This window comes from Pantherophis guttatus, chromosome 1 (genome assembly GCF_059756535.1).
Source record: "Pantherophis guttatus breed Tessera chromosome 1, ASM5975653v1, whole genome shotgun sequence".
Lineage (NCBI taxonomy): Eukaryota > Metazoa > Chordata > Lepidosauria > Squamata > Colubridae > Pantherophis > Pantherophis guttatus.
This window is the reverse complement of record NC_142063.1, coordinates 187,228,070-187,248,731: the sequence shown is the minus strand read 5'-3', so window position 1 is coordinate 187,248,731 and position 20,662 is coordinate 187,228,070. Positions and strand designations below refer to the sequence as shown.

Below are 20,662 nucleotides of genomic sequence, written 5' to 3'. Positions count from 1 at the left end.
GCATGGAGCACCCATATTGGGTCCCCAAGCCAACCAGCAGAACCAAGTTTTGCATTAAAATTACATTAAAAGATACATTGGCCGAGATATTCCCACAAGCTTTAGGGAGTAGGTAAGCCGAGCTTGGTTTATACAAGACAATCATATCTTGATTGCAAAAACCTGGATTTTTTAATCTGGATTAGATGGCAATAAAGATATAGAAAATATTGCTTCCATTCAATAGCAGTCTGAAATTTTGTAATCCAGATATGGTAGCCATAGGACAGCCTCTTAATCTAAAATAGCTATCATTAGCAACAATAGATAAAGGCATAACATTGGTTTCTGCATCAAATTCAGTTGCCAAAACTTTTCCTATACAGGTAATATTACAAAAATTTAACGACAGCTATGCATTAGAGCCATTGAGCCATTGGGAGTTGAGCAGCCTGTACATTGTACATAATATAAAATAACTAAATATGTGAGCTTTTTTAGCCATGATCTATGCTTAACGTAGCAAAGGCATATCAAATTATGAAAGAATTAAAACAAATAGTACGTGAAAAGGGACTATATTCAGAAACCTCCAGGAAACTATTTTAACACTGTGATTGAATATCTTAAAGGTAATTTTTTGAGACTAACAAATATAATGAAACTGAAGAGTAATTAACATCCATTAGTTTTACTGCTTACCATTTTTTCAGTTTACAAGTAGTACTGCGTATAGGAGCATTCTATTTATTTATCAGATTTTTATCCTGCTATTATTATGTTATAAGTAACTCAAGGTGGTGAACACAATACTCCTTCCTCCTCCTATTTTCTCCAAAACAGCAGCCCTATGAGGTGAGCTGAGGCAGAGTGATTGGCCCAACATCACTTCTCCAGCTTTCATGCCTATGGTGGGACTAGAACTCACAGTCTCATGATTTTTAGGCCAGCAGCTTCACTACACCAAACTGGCTCTCCATATTTCTTATTTTTGGGGTCCCAATCTCAACTGTGGTGACTTGCTGTGGCCATCACTTTCAAGTCAACATGCAAACTATCTGTCAAACTTCGTATTTAGTTTGATCTTCGGAATTTATTTGTTACACAAAGCACACATATAACCCTGTGAAGAATTACCCGGGATGGTAGAACATGTGTTTGCAGAGATACACAAAGTAACCAGCATGGAAATTGTACTGGTTCTATTTAATCCAAAATTATTAATGTGATTAATTATTACAATTATAAGTGAGCAACTGTAGTATCAAATCCTTAGGAAGTAGCAACTTCCTAAGTCACCATGACGCAGCTAGAAAATCTGCTGTTTATAGCATGTTAGTGCTGTGAGATGAATTGCATCGGAATGCCAAATGTACTTTCTTCCTTTCATTTCCACAGATAACAAGCTTAGTAGGAAGATAATTAGCTATTTTTATTTTTCACATTTGGAAATGGAGGCTGGGAAATCAGGCAGTATGCTCTGTCATTGAGTACCAACTGAGAGAGGATTTCAAACAGGATTTGAGACTGAGTTTACAAATGAAATGTTCATTACTTGATTATAATAATAATCAATGACAATTTATTAACAACAATAAATGCATTGGTGAAACAGTCAATAGAGATCACAACATCAGTGTGCTGAAGTGTACATAGTTTCAAGATGGAAGACCTAGACCAATATGCCTGGGCAGAAAACTAAGAGAATCTTGTAGTTTCTTATTTAAAAACCTATCATTATAATATCCACCTAACACAAAATCACTGAATAGAATGCAAGCTTTCAAGAGTTTTTTCAGAACTTTTTATTTGGCAAGATGATAGGGCTTAATGGTACAAGTCCATATTCAGATTCAATTGCAACTCCTTTTTAAAAGTATTTTATTGCTGTTTATTTCAATTATTATGCTTTGTTGCATAGTCAGCCAGATGTTCAGACTGAATTTAGCATTTTAACATACCTATCGGTAGATGCAGTGGTGGGTTGCTCCCAGTTCTCACTGGTTTGCAAGAACCGGTAGTAAAAATTTGTAGTAGTTCTGAGAACCGGTAATAACATTGGCTGGCCACGCCCCCGAACCGGTCCCCGGCCCGGTCGCCGCTCGCTTACCCCGCCCACCTCATCAGAGGCTTTGTTTTTTTAACTTTTAAAAGCATTTTTTCTACAAGCTCTTCTGCTATAAAAATACTTTTAAAAGTTAAAAAAAAAGCTTCTGATGATCCCACGGCTCAGCTGGGATTGTCAGAGGCTTTTCAAAGCATTGTTTTCTGCGACCTCTTCAGCCGAAGAGGTGGTAAAAAAAATGCTTTGAAAAGCCTCTGACGATCCCAGCTGAGTTGCCTGATCGGCAGAGGCTTTTCAAAGCATTGTTTTCTGCAACCTCTTCAGCCGAAGAGGTGGTTTAAAAAATGCTTTGAAAAGCCTCTGACGATCCCAGCTGAGTTGCCTGATCAGCAGAGGCTTTTCAAAGCATTTTTTTCTGCAACCTCTTAAGGTTGTACAAAAAATGCTTTTAAAAGTAAAAAAATAAAAAGTTGGCCACGCCTACCCAGTTACATAACCCCCCCAAGCCATCCCTACAAAATAAGCCACGCCCACAGAACTGGTAGTAAAAAAATTTAGAACCCACCCCTGGATAGATGGTATTAATTGATGGTATTAAATATATCATCAGAGGATGGAAGCTCTTCAAAGTTAAGTTTCTTTTTTTTTTTATTGAAAAAGTTTTTCAAATACAGATTTTTCCCCCTTTTTTCCCCCTCCTCCCTAACCCCCCTCCCCCTCCCCTCCCCCTGTGACTTCTTCATAATAAAACCCAAATTCATAACAGATTATATAATACTTTACCATCCCCTTACTCCATCCCCCATATGCTGACCCTTTCTTTCTAATAATATTATTATATCCCCCTTATACTATACATTTCAAAATGACATTCTATTATAGCATTATATAATAACTCCTGATTTAGCATAATAATATTATTATATCTCCCAGTTTAGCGATTTCTGCTCATAATCTACCCTTTTTCTAAGCCCCCATACATATATCTCTTAAATCAAATCTTTTATGTATATTAATATAACATTTCAAAGCCTTCCGCTATAAAACTATATAATAAATTCTAATTTAGCATTTATTCAATTAACTCAAATCTTTTACATATATTCATATCTAAACATAATATCCCTTTTCTTAAACTAAACAATCAATAAATCAATAAACTAACCCGTCTCAACCCACTTTCCTACAAGACTACCATACTTAGTAATTCTTAGTATCTTTATTCTTCTGCCTACACCACTAAAAAATATTCCCTTATGTAAATAAAATCCTCTTAAAAAGACTTTAGGCTTGTAATCCATATAATATCTTCTGTAATGTCTTTCCGCTGGATAGTAAACTCCATCACCCATGTTAGGGTAACATCACATCCTAATTCCAACAGTATGTTCGGTATCTTCAATTACCATCTGCCCCCATCAATAGCAAATATCTTCAAAAAAAATAAAATAAAACAACCACCCGAGTGATATTTGTATTCCATATAGTGTCTGTAGAGGTGTCTTTTATCCAAATTATTAATTCCAACCACCGTAATAGGGTAACAGCCAGATCATCTGCGTGCCCCAATTCCATAACACTCTTGCCTTGTAACTTAGCATAAACGTAATATATTTATCAAAGAATCCAAAAAAAGATAGTTTCAATCCATTCAGTTTAAGGCCCTTTTCACCTCCCGAAAGTACAGCACTGCAGAGGTCTGTCATTCTCCTCAGGATAATATAAACCAATACTTTGCCGATTATCTTTTCATATATTCAATCATCTCTTAAATAACTGGCATTACACTGTTGTTTAATTTAAAAGTTTTTGTTTTTATAAGACCTGCTTCTTCTTTTCTTGACTTTTTGTGGGTTGGATCTCAATCCTGATTTCCTTTCTGTAAATTGTATATCAACTATTTGGTTTTCTTTTTTTTTTTTTTTTTTTTTTTTAAATATACTTTATTGAGTTTTCCAATATTTAAAAAGACAAAATACAATCTCAATCTTGATCCGGGGTACGGTGTTTACACATTTCATAAGTCAAATATTGGATGGATTCCATCCATAACTATCACTATACATTATATTATACAATACTATATAATCGTCTACATTTCTATACCATTGAGTCCATTTCTGGTGTTTAAGCAACTATAGCCTATTATCATACTTTTATCCTATTCTTTAACCAATTATACCAAATTCCCCATACTTCATAGTGCTTAGAATTTTCTTCATTTTTTAGCTCGTTTGTCAGTTTAGCCATCTCTGCGCACTCTAGGATTTTATTTATTAATGTTTCCTCAGAGGGGGTAGATTTAGATTTCCAAAGTTTCGCAAAGGCTATTCTGGCCGCAGTAATAATTTGAATTGCCAAATGGGTTTTATTATTGTTGAGACCATCTTCCGTCATACCTAAGAGAAAGAATTCCGGGGCCAGGACTATCTCCTGTCCCATTATTTCAGAGAGCCAGAGTTGGATCTTTAACCAAAACTTTTTGGTCTCAGGGCAAGTCCACCAAAGATGATAAAAGGTGCCGACCGTTTTTCCACATTTCCAGCATAAAGCAGAAGAGTTTGGGAATATTTTAGCCAGCCTGTCCGGGGCTAGATACCACCTATGCAACATTTTGTAGTGGTTTTCCCTGAATGTTGACGATTTTGTTATTTTGAGATTCCTATTCCAAGCTGTCTCCCAGTCATTGAAATTAAGGCCATATCCTAAGTTTTTCTCCCAAATGCTTAACTGTTTTTTAGCTATCATCTCCGCTCTATCCTCATCTAATATAAAGTTATAAATTTTGGATAACATTTTCTTATCTGGACCCCAAATGATTTTATCAAAATATCCATATTTCATTTCAATACCCCTTCTATCTCTATCTTCTTGAAATCTAGACTTAATTTGGAGATAGTTCCACCAATCCAGGTTGAACCCCTGGTCCCTCAATGCTTCCAAAGGTTTGAGCTTCCCTTCTTCGTCCAAGATATCCTTATATGTGCCCATTTTATAGTTTCCTCTCCTATTTGGGACCACTAGAGCTTCCATAATCGACAACCAGCTAGGAACCTTGGTATATATCTTCTGTCTAATTTCCCGCCACGTACAAATCAATGTCTCTCTTATTTTATGTTTATGAAAATACGTTTTCCTCCTATCTTTTATATCCCAAAGGTAAGCGTGCCATCCTTCATGGAGGTCATGTCCTTCTAGTGTCAGAGTTCTCCCTTCTTTTAATTTAATCCACTCCTTTATCCAAATTATTTTTGCCGCCTTTTGGTATAATTCCCAATCAGGGAGCCCAAACCCTCCCAAATTTCTTTTCCCTTGAAGTGTCTTAAGAGATATCCTTGATTTCTTACCCTCCCACAAGAAATTCCTAATATATTTATTCAAATCCAGGAAGAATTTTTTATCCAGTGATACCGGTATGTTTTGAAATAAAAATAGAAATACTCTGGTTTCTCTTCAGATCGTATAAATCTTTCGCCTTTTTTAACTATTTGGTTTTCATGCTGATCTATAACTTGATCTTGTTGGTTTTGCTTTTGTGGCATAAATCTCCATTCTGGTTCTATAAATTGTATATCAACTGATTGATTTCCATGCTGGTTTGTAACTTGATAAGTCATTACATTAGAATCCAAAGCCGCCTCTCTTGTATTAAATAATCCAGCTGAGACCTCTGAAGGAGAATCCAGAAGCGGCTCACCTATAGAGACCTCTATAACTTGTTGTTTCTTCATTACTTCCACCTCCTTCTGCTTATCTTGAATTTCTATCTCTTGTTGATTTTGCTTTTTGAGAACCTTGTAGTAAAATTCTTCCGCTTTTTCAACAGTATCTAGCTGATATCTTTCTCCTTGATATCTCAGTATTATACCAACTGGAACGTCCCACCTGAATGAGATATTTTGTTTTTTTAGCTCAGTCACCAAAAGTCCAAATTTCTTTCTATCTTTTAACATCTTAGGCGGCAATTCTTTATATATCCAGATCTTTCTTCCATACAGTTGTGGAGTAGAATTAAAGGATTTTTGCACAATATCATTTTTTATTTCTTTATCTGTGAAGTAAATCACCACATCTCTAGGCAGTTGCCTTTGCTTTGCAATCCAAGAATTTACTCTGTAGACCTTGTCAATTTTACAAGATACCTCCTCAGGATGAACCTTTAAGATCCCAGCCAGAACTTGAGCAGATATTTTTCTTAGATCATCTCTATTATTTTCCTGTAACCCTCTCATTCTGACCGCAAATTCTGTGAGCCTGTATTGCATCATTACAACTTCTCTTTCAATCCCTTGCTTTATATCTTCTGCATTGTAGGTCTCGTGACCAGCTTCCTTTTTAGACTTTACTTCTAAACTATTGTCTTGAATATTTATCAAATCATTTTCAATTCTTTGTATTTTATTGTCCAAATTATAAATCTTATCATCAACTTCCTCCATTTTAGACTCTAATAATTTGATATTTGTATCCATCTTTATAACAACTTCCGAAAAAGCATTAGTCACTGTTACAATCTTTCGTTGCAGATTATCATATTTTAGTTGTATCATTTCTTTAATTTCCTGCCTTAATTTTTCAAATTTCTGATTCACAGTCTCGTGATATTTTGCCATTTCCTCCTGAAGAAATTCTTTTAAATTAAAACCATTCTGCTTCTGTAAGCTCAAAGCTTGTTCACATAATTGCAAATGGGGGAGCACCCCCCCCACTGCTTGTTTGTCAGGCACTAATGCCATCCTGCCACACAAAAAAAAACTTTTTTTTTTAAAGAAAACTTTTCCCCAAACAAGATCAAGTAGAAATCTCCAAGAAAAAAGAAACTTAATATGAATATTTTCCTTCTAGATTCTAGCCGGCACTGAGTATTTCGCTACTTTGTAGCTTATTACGGAAGGACTTTCACTTTCGGCTTTCTTCTCAAGCCTCAGCAGTCGCCATTTTAAACTTATTTTTTCCTGTTCAATTAGAAACACTTGTAAAATCATTAAAAATACTTGTGATTTAGGGTCCCAGGTACAAGTCTCGCTCTCTTGAACTAAACCATCTGTTATTTTATTAGTTGGTCCGGTCCCGGCGCCTAGCTCTGCGAAAAGGCAGAGTCCTCCCGAAGCCTGGAGCAGCGGCAGGGGAAAATAGGGAGCCCCGCTCTGCTCGTCCCCAAGAGTAAAAAAAAAACTCTGGGGACTTCGCAGAGGGCTCTACCTGCCCTCGCCTGCTCTGGCTCACATTTCCATCAGGAAATGGAGTTTTTCAAGCCGCCTTTCAGGTGTAAAGGCGGCTCTTTACAGGCAACGGGGCTGGCGGTCACGGAGGACCGTCTGGTGGCGACGGAAACCAGACCGGAAGTCATGTTTCTTATTTGTAATTGACTGATGGTAATGCTGAAGATGTTTAAGTGGTGCTTCAGTTGTTTTGGGGCTGCATCCAAGGTTACTGTTGGTACTATCTTTGCTTTCTTTTGCCATCATCATGCTACTTCTATTTGCAGGTCTTTATATTTTGTTATCTTCTCCAGTTCTTTCTCTTCTGTTCTGTCTCTAGGTACTGTCACATCCACTATAAAAAATATTGTCTTTCTTATAAACAATTATTAGGTCAAAGGTGTTATGCAATTATTATTATTATTGTAATGATTCCAATTTTTCAATTCTGAATAAAATGAATTCTATGTTTAGTAGCTTTATAAACTTTTTTTAATTTAATTAACAGTAAAGAAATGTATTGATATAAGGCTACCAATCTCAAATAAGGTACTTTTGATGGCTAACAAGGTGAAAAAATAATTATACAACAAGATAACAATAAATGAAAACACATAAAACATAAAACCACATAAACACATAAAAAACATAAAACCAAAGAAAAATGGCCACCAAAGACAATCACAAATACATTCAACTCATGAGATCCTGACTTCATGAGTTGAATGTATTTGTGAACAGTCAGATGGCTTTTCACTTTGGACCAAGTGTCAGGAATAATAATCAAGCTCACACACATGAGGGATGTTTAGCAAAGTTAGGGTAGAGGTCATGTGAGTAGATGGTTCATACCTATTTTCTGTCATTGTGATCAGTGTTTTGCTTCCTGGAACACACATTCAAAGTAGGATGGGGGTGGGGATGAGGACCCCTGGGGCCTATCTAGCCAAGCAATAGCTGTTCTTGTTGATCCATTTGGGAACAAACAACACAGCCAGAAAACATATAGAATGGAATTCTTATTGTATATATTGCCTTCTTCCCAGGACTGAGAGACAGTGACTAGCCTAAGGTCACACAGCTGATTTTGTGCCTAAGGTAGCACTAGAACTCATGGTTCCCTAGTCTCTAGCCTGGTGCCTTCCAGCGCCTATAATTAACTATTGAATTAAATATTGTGGATATGAACATGAAAGATAAAGGAAATATAAGACGGGGCTATTGTTTACATTTTACATATTTGCAGAATTATTCAAAGGAAAATCATAAAGAATATTATCGCCTTTCCTTAACAACTGTCCTGCATTAGACTACTGTTACCTAGATTGTCACTACTTGTGGGAGTGGCAAACTATATTTTAAAATGAAAAGAAACACTGAAATCCAGATATTAGTATTTTACTCCATTGCTTTCTTCCACTCCAGCTTAAAAGAAAACGTTCCAAAAACACACTTTCAACTCAGTCTTTCTTACCTTTTTGATTAAATAGACTCCCATGAAGATGATCAAAACAGGGAGGCCAAATTTTAAATGGCCACTAGATGGCACCAGAAAGCCATAGAAAAGTAATTCTTCACTGCCCTCTAATGGTTGTTTGGATTTTTGTATCCCATATCTGATAACACTATCTTGAAGCGAATAACACATTCCAACATAATGTTGGCTTTGATTATGAAAAGGATACTGAGGAACACGGAAAGTAATTCTGTACATGAAGCTACATACATATTTGTTTCTGTATTTAGGAGTAAAGTAGATGATTTAAAAATATTAGAGAATGCTGTAAGCATGTGCCACTACTATGCTCAGATCTGCCCATGTGCACTTTTTCTACAGAATAGAATTACTGGTATGAGCCAGTAATTTTTCCCTGACATTTCCAGTAAGTATGGAAATGGTCCCTCTTTTTTCAATTTGCTATCATCAGAACACTCATTAATATGATTCTAATATAAATTTATTGTGGTGAAAGACTCCTAATTGTTGTCAATGTGTTATTAAAACAGCAATTAAAGACATAAAAATCATGGTTTAAGCATGCCTTCCACTGTATTTCACTCAGATATGCTCTTGCTAGCAGTATAAAAACCCTGGATGCAATTCAAACATAGAGATGGTTTCAAGAACAGATAGAAATTGCTATTTCAATACTGTAAAATGAAAATTGGATTCCAGACACTGACGCTGACAATACACTGATGTGGTTGATAGGTTATTTATATCAGTACTAGGAGCACCACCTCTGCATTTGCATTCCTCATTGCAAAGTCATTAACATGCTTTAGTAGTTATGAACCTCTAAAGCTTCTCCATTTGCTCCCTTCATGGGGCAAATATGAACATGATTCTTTTTTCCCTGCTCTCCTGAATTTCACAGGGATCGTGGTGGGGTTCAAATCCAGCTACAGGTGCTGTAGTGAGCCAATATAGCCAGCAGATCATTGGCTGAATTTACAAAGAATTATCAGAAAAAGGTTCAGGGAGACCAAGAAGTCTAATCTACTTTCCTAGTTCTTGGGAGAATAAAAGAGGTAGGAGAGAAGACACACAAACACACACACAAAGCATCTCAAGGTGTTTCTGATAATTATTTATTTTTTAAAACATATTTCTCTGTTGTCACAATCAAAAATAATGTTAGTGACTTAGATAGAAAAAGTACAAGGAAGATATCTACATCCGAAAGAGAAAAGCAACCAAGAAAACAGTACAAAAGGGAAACCATATAAAATAAAGAAAAAGATAGTAAGACTAGCAGTGGTAACACCAAATCAGGGGAAATAAGAGATTAAACATGTAGCAAAGGAAGCAAACAGGGTACGGAATCATTAGTTTCTTTATTATTTGTTTGGAAATCTATGCTTCAGAATGGTGATACAGTGCATCATAGGGCAATACGTTTTGAATCAACATATCTCAAAAGGGGTAAGCTTACAGAATGCCTGCAAAATCAAGGATCTGTGACTCCCATGGGACTGGAATTTGGCACAGTTGTATCTGCTTCAGTGCTGCCATGTCACCACACTGCTGCAGCCAGCTGCAGATATGGAATCATTATTTCCAGCACTCCCTGCCAGCTTCCCACAAGCAAAATTAACGGGGAAGCCAGCAGGAAGTTGGAAGTTGCTCCTGCTCCCACTGTTTTTTTGCCTGCCCACAATCATACCGTTTCTCTGTTTATGTAAGTATTGATTTATTATTGACAATGAGCCAGTCTAGTACATTTTAAAATTGGCCAGAAGTTTATAAGGAGGTTGAATTAATTCTTTGCACCTTTATTTGTTTTACTGCAGAAATGATCTGCTTTACTGCACAGATAGTCATGATTCAGCCACGTGATTAAGAATGGATTTATAAAGAACAAAGTCCAATATTTCAGTCAGTGTAGTAACAAAACCACAATGGCATGTAAGATTTTTGAAGATCAAATGTGAATTTGTGGAATGGGAATACACAGCTTGCCACAAACTTGTTTTTTTTAGTGGGAATAATATAAAAAGAAAATCTGGAACAGAGTCTCATATGGTAGGAGGCAGAATTCAGTGAAGTTTATTATTGGCATTTGAGAAACAATTGGAATTATGCTTCAATTTCTTTTCTTTTCTTTTTTTGTTGAGTGCATCACTTCATTTAGTTAAAAACAAATGGCCCATTTAATAATCTTTGCTGTATGAACAGATAATTTTGTCTAATGTGGAAATGCAATGGAAAAATATGAGTTCCATTTGTTCTTATTTCAAGTTCAGATTTATATAGGTAACTTCTTGTGCATACTTCTAAACTCTGTTCTCCTTAGCTACTTTTCTTTTAATTCAGATAACACCTAGTTCAGCCACCCTTCACCATTTGTTCTCTTGGCTTTTGAGTATCTACAGACATCAAAAAAAAATTTAATACAAGGAACTTGATTATGCTGAATTCATTAATATTTTATGTCTAAAATACTAAGCACATGCTAAGCCGTATACATAATATAAATATTTTGGAGCCTTGATGCAGATCATTAAATTATTGAATATTAATATTTATTCTAATCAAACCAATTTAAATAATATTTTCATTCTTATTACATTCTTGCAATCATATATATTAATGTAAGAGATTTATTTGCAAACTATGTCTAGAAATCTGGAATGCAAGATAAATCAGAAGTAGATTTCACAATATATTAAAATGAGATTTTTATGTGTGTGTATGGTGGTGGTTTTGTATTATCTGGAGGTGGGGGCAGGGAGTAACTGTATTTTGAAAACATTTGATCAGCTAAAGAGACCTGACACCTGCTAACAGCATTGAGGTCTCTTGTTTCCTTGTAGATGTGGATATGTATACACTAGGTTGCATGCCTGACTGAATAATACAATGACAGAGTTGGAAGGGATCTTGGAGGTCTTCTACTCCAACCTCCAGCTCAAGCAAAAGACCCTATACCATTCCAGACAAGTAGCTGTCCAGTTCCTTCTTAAAAGCCTCCAGTAATGGAGCACCCACAACTTCTGAAGGTAAGCCATTCTAGGTTGCTTCTCTCCTTGATTAGTTTCCATCAATTGTTTCTTGTCTTGCCTTCTGGTGCTTTGGAAAATAGGTTGACCCCCTCTTCTTTGTGGCAGCCCTTCAAATATTAGAACACTACTATCATGTCACCCCAATCCTTCTTTTCACTAGTGTAGACATACCCAATTCCTGCAACCATTCTTCATATGTTTTGGTCTCCAGCCCCCTAATCATCTTTGTTACTCCACGCTCTTTCCAGAGTCTCAACATCTTTTTTATAAAATGGTGACCAAAACTGGATGCAGTATTCTAAGTGTGGTCTTATTAAGATTTTATAAAGTGATACTAATACTTCCTATGATCTTGATTCTATCCTTCTGTTTATGCAACCTAGGATTGCATTGGCTTTTTTGACTGCTGCTGCATAGTGCTGGCTCATGTCCACTAGGACTCCAAGATCCCTCTCACAGTTACTGCTATTGGGCCAAGTTTCACCTAATCTGTACCTGTACATTTGTTTTTTCTTGCCTAAATGTAAAACTTTACTTTTCTCTACTTTGAAGTTTGTTAGACAGGGCCCAATGGTTAAGTCTGTTGAGATCCGTCTGGATCTTGTGCCCATCTTCTGGAGTGTTGAATGTTGACTATCCCTGCCAGTTTAGTGTCACTGCATGAGTTTAGTGTCATCTGCATGTTGAAGATGTTGAAGAGTACTGAGTACTGAGTCTAAGACATAATCTTGCGGTACCCCACAGCTTATTTCTCTTTATGTAGATTAAGGCATATATATTGAATGTGGTTTTGTCAGCCAGTTACAAATCTATCTGGCGGTGATGCTACTTATCCCATAATTTTTTTAGTTCACCAAGAAATAGGTTGTGAACTACTTTGTCAAATGCCTTACTAAAATCCAAGTCCACTGCATTTTGCTGATCCACTGATTTAGTCACTTTGTCAAAGAATGAAATGATTCCTTTGGCATGATCTGTTTTGACAACCCATGTTAACTTCTGGTTATAACTTTGCTTGCTTCTAGGTAGTGGTGGGATTCAGCTGGTTTGGACCGGTTCGTGTGAACCAGTAGTTGTGACCTGCAGGTGGGCCTGCCCACCTGCTCACCCGCCCAAGCACTATGCCGTCCTACTTAGCTGCATTTTTTAAGCTGCGTGCATGCATGCAAGCACACACGTGTGCTCACATTTTTGGTGCTGGGCGAACCGATTGTTAAATTATGTGAAGCCCACCTCTGCTTCTAGGTATTCACAGATCTGTTGCTTAATTATCTTTTCCAGAATTTTCCCAGATATTGATGCCAGGCTGATTGATCTGTACTTTCCTGAATCCGTTTTGTTTCCTATTTTGAAGATGGGAACCACATCAACTCTTTTGCAGTCCTCTGGCAGTTCCCCGGTGCTCCAGGGTCTTTGAAAGATATGGTTCAATGGTTCTGAGATCACATCTGACAGTTCCTTCAGAACTCCGGACTATAATTCATCAGGTCCCAGTGATTTGAACTCATCTAGAGTGGACAGGTTTTCCCTTACTATTTTCATGCTTATTTTAATTTTTATTCCTAGTCTGTCTTTTACGGTTATGTTTTGGAAGGTTGGGCTGCATTAACTTTTTGTGTGAAGACAAATGCAAAGAGTGAATTAAGCAGCTCTGTTTTCTCTCTACTGCCTGTTACTTCCTTGCCATCTTCTCTCATTAGTGGACTGATTGTTTCCTTGACTTTTCTGTGTTTTTTATATGTTGAAAGAAACTTTTTTAAATTATTTTTGACATTGCAAGTTGCAAGTCTTACTTTATTCTGAGCCTTAGCTTTCCTGATTTCATCTTTGCAAATTCGGGTCTGTTTTATCTCCCAAGAAACCCCAGAGGCACTAAAAATTAAGATAGCCAGAAAAATTATCATTAGTGGAACCTGTGTGATCATATGTTCATAAAATTCAATTTAAGGACACATACATGTTGTCAAGAATATCAAACTACTACATAATGCCTTCATAGAGAGGCTATGATATCCACAGAAAGAAAGAAGAAAATATGAAGATTAACAAAACCTGGCTACCTGCCTTGCACCATACAAACATCCTGCTCAAAAGCAAGACCAGCCAGCAATCAGCTCCCAAAATCAACAAATCAGAAATTAGCCTGGGCAAGAACCCAATCGGGATTCAGCTGGTCAGTCTGAACAATCAGGATCCAGCATTAAAAAACAATCAGAAGTCAGCATTCCAAAAATGACCAGTGAGACGCTGGCATGAACAAAATAATAACAGAATAACAGAGTTGGAAGGTACCTTGTAGGTCATCTAGACCAACCCCCTGTCCAAGCAGGAGACCCTCCACCAAAAGATCAGTCAGGAATTAACGCAACCAAAACAGCCACTAAAGACTGGGCACAAAGAAAGAATCAGTCCTCACCAACCCAAACCAATGGGAAACCATCTTGGGTAAAGACCAGTCAGAACTCTGGACACCTGGCTGTAAAGTCAGTCCCTCCTCAGCTTCTTTGGTCTGTGCAGTAGTGTACAGTAGCTTGCCTCAGAAGACACCAGTGATAGTTGTTGGCAAAACATCAGGAAATCTGATATCTAGAGCATAGTTACTAAATCCTGAAGCTCAGCACTATTCAACACATACCAGCTGTGAAAGGTACACCAGAATGCAATTGAAGCATTTGTTCATTTTACCTTGGAAGGCCAATTTTCTAGGTAAAAATAGTAAAAACGTCTGTTTGTTTAATAGATAACTTATTGGAGACCATATCTGAGATAAAGACAGTCTGGAAGAGAGCTAGAAACATTTCCATCTCCCAGTCTGCCTTGAACTGCTTTGGAGTCCTCTAAGGGTCAGCAGGGAAAGCCAATGCCTCTGCCAAGAGTATTTGACAGCCTACAAGCTGACTAAATACTGAATGGATCAAGTGCAGCAGTATTTCTGCTTGCACTTCTTGGTGTTGGCAGCTGGAGAACAAGTGAGCATGTTGCATTTGCATAGCTAGCTGGCTGCAAAGAGCTTTTCTGCAGAAGACTGATAAAACCAGTGGAAAGTAATCTTTTTTACTGCTACCCATGCTCAACAAATCCATAATCCTTCATATAGCGAGTGATAAGCTCCATGTTTTGGTATATGATTCAGAAGTCATTCATATCTCTAAACCATATTGATCTTTGTACTGTAATACCATATCCAAAAATGAATATTAAACCAAAACAAGGCAATAAGAAAACTCTATATCATATAGGTAAATGTCTCCATACCATTGTATATTTGCAACATAATAAAATTCATCACCAATTTTTTTCAAAGGATTCTCTTGGATGTCCAATAAAAATTAAACCTTTTGCTAAATAGTTATCTAAACACTTATCTAAAAATGGTACGAAATGATCCTTTAGTTATATAAATAAATAGTTATTTATTTCTTAATACAGAATATCCCAGTTGTTTATTCCAGAATTCTTGGAGATAAGTAATATCCCCCTTAATAATATTCTTTAACTTTTTATTTAAATATGCTAAAGATTTAGAATCATCCAAAATACATTTAGATAAACTTTAGATAGATACGTTTAGATTTTAGATAGATGTATAGATATCATAACAAAGTAATGATCTTAGCACTTAGGATAGGAATAGGAAGTTAAACTATGCATCAAAGGCTCTTCAGAAAATTCCAACTTAAATAATTTTGGGAGCATTTAAGACAGGAGCAAGCCTTGTTCTAAGAAGAGACTAATCTATAGAGCTGGCTGGGGAAAAACAAGACTCCTGGCTTTCATTCTTCCCACTTTATGGAAGTGGAATATAAGCAAGAACATCTCCCAGGTAGAACATACTGATGGGCCAATTCAGATAGTAAATCTAATTCAACTCTCCTACATTATGCAAAAAAGTGTATGCTTATTAATTAAGCAATACAGCATCAACAGACAAGATCATTACTTAATTTATGAGTGAGCCAAAGTTATAACTTGACCATTCTGCTGTACAAGTCAGAAGGGATCCATTTAATTCATTCTGTGAACTACAACCTATAGTGAAGCAGCCCAAGAGGAAAGTGCTGCAGAGGAGGCAAGACTAAATACCTGATCTGGATTCAGCAGCAACAATAATGATAATAAATTCCTGGACACAAAGCACTACTGATTCTAAAATATTATGTGTTGTGGGTTTTTAATTTTCTTTGCTACTTGTGGTTTATTTTAAATCCCTATATATCAGATTTGAATTGAAATACCGGTCTCAGAGGATAGACAGATTTGCAGATAACAAGCTTATAATACAGCATTTCACTCCCACAATACTTATTTTGTCAGAATTCAAATTGTTATTAATAAGTCAATGTGGTTTAAAGAGTTATCTTGCCTTTTTTCATTTGAAAGTTGACATTTTATCAAAACAGACAGATAAATTACTGTTCATATGCGTTCAGATCATGTTAACCCTCTTCATGGTTCCAATGAGAAATTGCCTATTCTTCATGAAATTTTAATATCCACTTTTCTGGCAGAAAGTGGCTTTCAGTTCTGATCCCTGAATCCTACTGCCAACCTCTATGATTCCTTTTTCTACAAAGAAACCACCAAGGAATTTAATAGCATTAGATTTCAGTTTCATTCAAGATGGATGAATCTTTACAACTCAAACGGATAATGAGAGCTCAAGGTATCAAGATTCAGGATGAATGAATCTATGCAGATTGAACATCAATGGAACAGGCTGCCACCTAAGGAAATGATGATTGCTACAGGGCTTCAGATAGAAGGCTTTGATCATCAACTAAAGAGATTCTGCTGGATCCTGCACTCTGCAAAGAATGAGATTAGTTGACCTCTAAGATGCCTTCCCACCATGACTCTGTGATTGCATTTCAGCTCCAGTTTTTAAGGCCTTGTTTCATTTGATCTCTTCCTTTAGAATGTTGGAAATAGAATACATGCTGAAGAAAGACATAAATAAATAATAATAAATAACAATATCTTTTCTCTCAGATTCCAAGTCTGAATTGACCGATGTAAGAACATTCTCTCTTCACCACAGATAGAACCAGCAATATTTGCAAGGGGAGGGAAGTATTTAAAAATTGTGATGACAATGGTAAATCTGCAATCAAAGTCTGGCCCTTTGTATGTGCATATGTGAATGATGCACGTATAAAAAAGGCAGAGATTCAATCACACAATCACAGCCACTATCAATACAGTTTGTGGTTGATTGCAGTACAATTGTTAGCTACATTGATACAGATACATTTATTATCAAAGCACACACGCACATGTAATATATGTCTTAAGACCAGTTATTTTTTTTATGTTCAGACACCTGGATGCCTAATATAAGTGTCTTCTTCCAGAATGCCAGCTGTCCATCCTCATGATAGTCAGAAGAAAGCTTTAGTTTACACTAAAGAGATATGAACTATGTTAGACTTTTACAGAAATAGGAATCATTCCTCAAGGAATATGCCAACCTAATTTAGCAAACTGGATTATACTGTAGGTGACCTTGCACTTAGCACATAATATACTTCCCCTCCTGTCTATCATGGGATTTAGTAATTTAATTTTTGAAAAGGTCAGCTTTGAACTTTAGCCTATTAATCAAAATGAAGGCAATTCATTGTTGGCTAAGTGAATGTTTCAATTTACTCTTGAGGACACATAGTTCATCCCTTTAAGCTGGTTAAAGTTGTCAGTAATAGAAACAATAAAAGCAATACTAGGGCATCGTTAGTAGATTCAGATAATCAGATGAAGAGAATGAAGAGATTGTAACAATCTATGAAGATAAAATAGGATCCTTTCATTTGTAGATCACTTCTAAACAAGTTCCTCTATTAGCTTGCAGGGCCAAGTAATTTAAATTCTTTGATACCAACAGTGCATTTTGTATCAACTAATTTAAAAGTTTACTGAAACAATAGAGTCCCATATCACATTTAGGACTAGCATTAGTACCTGTGTTGCCATGGGAAAAGTTCATTTGATTTGATGTATGTGCCTTTGAGAGAGGAATCTTATAAATGTACATTATTGATATCACAGTGAGAAGACTGAAAAAACTTTCAGTAAGAATTGCTTAGTGGTAGTGATAATACCCATTATTATCACTTAGGGATGGAAAATAACCATAACTAAATATAATGAAGTTCTCATCATTTGAAGTAAAAACCAAAGCTCTATAAATCTAATATTATACAGGTATGGTTCAGCACTATTTCATTTGGTAGAGAGGGTGCTTTGAAATGGTAAAGGAAAGAGTTCCACCTGAATACCGTTTGTCAAAGGCATTGAGGTAAGCTACTTTGAATGTGGAAGGATGAGGGATAACATTCTTGAAACCATATTATAAAAAAGAATAACTATAGTATAACATTCCATTTATTTTAGAAGATTAAAAGAAATGGTGTTGGATAGAAAATATTCAATATTTGGATAAATTATATACTACTAAGTTCTATTAATAATTATGAGAGAAGAGTTATTAAATACTTATACCAAGATTTTGTGATTAAATTAATTAACATCTTTGATGATACAGACATATTATAATCAGAATAGAATAGCACCTTGAAATTGTGGAAAATAAAGAGTCTATGTAGAACAAGGGACTACATAGTTTGAAGAAATCACTGATCATTTTGCAGAAATCAAACATATAATTTTAAAAAACATATACTGATATTTCTTAGAAATAGATAACCTTAAACTAGGTTTGAAATAGGTCTAGAAGTCAGATTTAGACAAGGAAGTGGATTATGCAATATGATAATCCCTCTAAGGGTCTGGAGAATTTACTTTAAGCAAGAATTATGTTTTAAGATCATACGTTGCTAGCTTTAACCCATATTATTTATAATAGAGAGGCAGTTTAATGTAGTGGTTAAGGCATCAGGTAGAAACTGGGAGACTGTGAGTTCCAGTCCCAGTTTACACATTATGCCCAAAGCTAGCTTGGTGATCTTGGGCCACCAAGGTTCTAAGCAATGGCAAACTATTTCTGAAAAAGTCACCAAGAAAATTGCAGGGACTTGTACACACAGTCTCTGAGAATAAGACTCAACTGTACAGAAGGGGGGAAACCCCTATAAGTAGTTCACATATTACATGGGGTACTAAAGGGTTTATAATAAAAAAAAAACCCCAAGTTTCTTTCATTTTTGGTGGGAATGCAGTTTGGTCTCAAAATTTTGAAAGTGGTATTTAATGAAAAACACTAACAAAAACAACCAAATCTTGTACAGGAATTAATGCTTATTAAATGTAGACTTATTACATATATTTGATGACGTTACAAAGCAAGAACATTATGATTTATTCATTTTAATAATAAAGTCAGTCATTGCTTATAAATGGAAATATCTGGATAATAGATATTATCCAGATATTCACTTAATGAGGTTTGCCTGATTCCTCTGAGATCTCCAATAAAATTAATGTATTAAAAAAAAGAGAAAATGAAAATTCAAGATTTATTTGTTTTATTTTTTTATCAGGATTGGCAGGATTTTATGTATTTTATAAATGACAATTGTATTTTATAAATGGGATTTCAATGTATTTTTAAATGACAAAAGTAATATCTATCAGGATTAATTTAGTCAAATCTAAGTCCTGAAAAAATGTAACCATGTATTTTAGCACAGTGTTTCTTAAACATTTTAGAAAAACCATCAAATGATTTGGATTTTTTTAAGGGAGAACACATGAGACCATTTCTTTTTATAAAAAGTGGACAGATGGGGAAAGTTAAAGTCAGAGAATATAAACCTGATTTAATAAGACTCTTTATTTTCCCTACATTTGAAACATCTATCATAAAACTTAATGGAATATACTGTAGGAGCATGCATATGGGGCACATTTCACCTCTGTCTGGAATGAGATTTGTTTAAGAAATTCTTATACTGGCATCGTATTCATCATCTTTCAGTATATGATCTTGGTTATCATAAATGCTGAAAATCTACTTTTGCATGGATATCCTGAATGAAAAGATAGTAGGAACCACAAAACCCATTTTTTCTTTAAAAGCTCTTATTTTCTGTGAACTCCAGTAAAAAAAAAAAGACATCTTCTTGTCTCTTCTTTTTCCTATTGTTCTTGGGGGAATACTAGTTTCTTTTAAAATATGTGGAATACCAGTATTTTCAAAGTATGAAAGTGGCTGGTAAAATTATGGAGTGGTACTAAAAAAAAAGCTCTCCAGGAACAAAACTGTCATTTAAAAAAAGCTGTCAGAGAACAAAATTGTGATTTTAAAAAAGCTCTCACAGAACAAAATTTTGATTAAAATACTTTGAAGTGGATTTTGAACCAACAATCCTTACATACCAGGCAAAAGAAGTAGATTAGGGCAAGTGATCTAAGCAGGGGTATAATGTTAATTCCTCTGCGAAGTAGCCAGCTAGACCTAGCCTATAAAGCAGTGATGGCGAACCTTTTCGGCACTGAGTGCCCAAACTGGAATGCACGTGCATGTGCGCACGTTGGAGTACCGAGAACCTGAAGACCAGCTAGCTGGCGCATGCATGCCGGTTTTTTTGCTGTTTTCAGGGCTGTTTTTGGCCGGAAAATGGCCTGGCTTTTGGCCATTTTTAGGCCATTTTCCAGCACTCTGGCATCTTTGAAGACCAGTTGGCCAGCACACAAGAAACCAGAAGAGCAGCTGGCGGTGGCATACGTGCCCACAGAGAGGGCTCTCCGTGCCATCTCTGGCACGTATGCCACAGATTCACCATCACGGCTATGAAGTGTTCCAGCCCAAGCAAACAAGGAGATTCAAGGCAACATAAAAGGAAAAGACTACAGGTAGTTCTTGATTAATGACCACTCATTCAGTGACCATTCAAAGTTATGACAGTGCTGAAAAAGATTTACAATTGGTTCTTGAAGTTGTGGCATCCCGATGGTC

At 35.9% G+C, this 20,662-nt stretch overlaps 1 long non-coding RNA gene across 1 annotated transcript; it reads left to right on the top strand.

The window, feature by feature from the left end:
- The first annotated feature begins 10,237 nt into the window (after window positions 1–10,237).
- LOC132711144 (uncharacterized) lies at window positions 10,238–13,530 on the top strand. The gene is made up of 3 exons (XR_009621983.2): window positions 10,238–10,427; window positions 11,563–11,748; window positions 13,033–13,530. It is a non-coding gene; the product is annotated as an uncharacterized LOC132711144 (long non-coding RNA).
- Window positions 13,531–20,662: the final 7,132 nt, after the last annotated feature.